The 2,500-nt window shown below is 50.9% G+C and overlaps 1 protein-coding gene across 1 annotated transcript in view; it reads right to left on the bottom strand.

Moving 5' to 3' along the window:
- cacna1ha (calcium channel, voltage-dependent, T type, alpha 1H subunit a) overlaps positions 1-2,500 on the bottom strand; it is a gene marked incomplete at its 3' end in the record, with an annotated part of 95,854 nt that overhangs the window by 25,090 nt on the left and 68,264 nt on the right.

Genomic DNA, 2,500 nt, shown 5'->3' with positions numbered 1-2,500 from the left:
GTGCTAAAACCCCATTACAGGAGTTTAATACGCTCTTGCCTCCCTGGTTGCTGAGCACTGAAGTAAGACCAGATCAATCACACACTGAGCTGCAATGAGACCAGTTCAATCAGACAGAAAAAAAGAGAACCTATCCATCACTTGTGACCGGCTCAACACTGATCCCATTGGCGTACGCATAAAGGCTCCTCTAACCCAGGAAGATGAGCACACACACACACACACACACACACACACACGCACGCACACACACACACACACACACACACACACATGCGCGCACACACACACACACACACAACCACACACACACAACCACACACACAACCATTTGAGATGATGCCTGCATAACATCGTGAACAGCCTCCGAAAGTCAATAGCTCACTTCGACTACCAGATGGCGCCATTGCACACAGCACTTAGAACTTAGCCACTGTATTGCCTTATACAGCAACCTGGTGCACGCACACGCACACACACATACACACACACACACACACACACACACACACACACACACACACACACACACAGCCCTGAGGCAAACCTCGCAGCCACTGTCCATCCTCAACCCCCCCCCCCCCGTCATGATCCCTGCCAACCACTCCCCCCTCCTGCTTCACGAGCCGGAATCCTGTTTGTTACCGTGGCGATCGATACACCTTCCGTCTTGCTGTCTCCGCATGGCAGACCGGAGTCGACTAAGTGAATGAGGATTATCCAGTGGAGCGAAAACACGTTATTCTGACCTGACGTAAGCTTGAATCAAACCAGGTGGCGTCTGCAAGGATTGGGTCTGTCGGGAGGCTTCTCAGATCAAGGAGTGAGGGAGCTCTACGGGCGGCCGCTCTGTAAACGTTCCTAAACAAGCATAACTCAGTTTGTCCCCGACTCCCTCCACTTACGTTCTCCCAGCTGGAGCCCTGAGTGACTTTCAAAGAAGTTACAGATCAAAGGGAAATCAGAGAGAGAGAGAGAGAGAGAGAGAGAGAGGGAGGGAGAGAGAGGGAGGGAGGGAGAGAGAGGAAGGGAGAGAGAGAGAGAGAGGGAGAGAGAGAGGGAGGGAGAGAGGGAGGGAGAGAGAGGTAGAGAGGGAGAGGGACAGAGAAGGTCAACAGAACTAGAACCTTTGGATGATTCTGTGATCGTATGGTTGGTTCTAATTGTCTCCACCTTAATTCCTACTCTTTCTCTATTGGTCGACTCCCCGGGCGCCATGACTACAGTTCTATTGGTCATCCATAAAAACAACTCTGGGCTTCAAGTCTTCAACCGAAGAGGACAAACACATCCACAGTCACACAGCTTATGTAGGGCAGGATCAAAGAAGGCAGAGAACACACACACACGCACACACACACACACGCACACACCTTGAAAAGGAGGGCAGAACACAGTCACCTCTAAGATATAGAGCAGGACCAATACAGACCCACAAACCCCCCATCAGATACTGCAGAGTCAGACGCGCACGCGCACACACACACACACACACACACACACACACACACACACACACACACACACACACACACACAAACACCTGGGTATACTTTACCGTATGATATTTCATCCTAAGCCCAAAGAGTGGGGACCGAGAAACATGAGAATGACTGTAGCGCATAGTGTGTGTGTGTGTGTGTGTGTGTGTGTGTGTGTGTGTGTGTGTGTGTGTGTGTGTGTGTGTGCGTGCGTGCATGTGCATGCGCGTGTGTGTGTGTGTGTGTGTGTGTGTGTGTGTGTGAGTGCGTGCGTGCGTGTGTGTGTGTGCGCGCAAGTGGTCAGCATGATCCTATTTCTCAGGACATGTCGTGTAGCGGTGTCTCTGTTTTCCTGGTCTGTCCACTCTCTCCTGCTCCTGACACTTCCTCACCGAATGCTTCATGTTGTTTACAATATGGTTGCAACACCCCAGCTCAGTGGCCTTGTGGTTAGGGTGTCCGCCCTGAGATTGGGAGGTTCAGGGTTCGATCCCTGGCCGAGTCATAGCAACGACGACAAAAAATGGTACCCGATGGCACTCAGCATCAAGGGTTTGATTGGGGTTAAGTCCCTGGAACATACTAGCGTCATGTCTTGTGTACTTGTGTGTACTTGTACATCAAGCTGCCTCACTCTAAGGAATCCAGAGATAGGCTCCTGTTTCTCATTGGTACTCAAAGCTACCTACTACAGTACTTAGCCTACAACACCCCCCCCCCCCCCCCACACACACACAGACACACCCACACACTGGCCCTTCAGAAAAGGGGGGGGGGTTCGGATCCTTACATAACCAGTCACTGTGTTAGCCCAATAAGGCCATGAGTCTCCACCAGTCTGCCTGCTGTTTATACTGCACTGACATAAAGACTCTACCCCCTGAGAGAGCGTGTGTATGTGTGTGTACTTTACTTTGTCTGTATATTGTACACTGTGTGTGTGTGTGTGCGTGTCCATGTTAATGTGTTTGTCAGACTCTCAGACTTTATATCAGTGTGTGTGTGTGTGTGTGTGTGTG

This window comes from Borostomias antarcticus (genome assembly GCF_949987555.1).
Source record: "Borostomias antarcticus genome assembly, chromosome: 5".
Taxonomy (NCBI): Eukaryota; Metazoa; Chordata; class Actinopteri; order Stomiiformes; family Stomiidae; genus Borostomias; species Borostomias antarcticus.
Note: the sequence above shows the minus strand (reverse complement) of the source record. Positions and strands in the feature narration are given on the sequence as shown.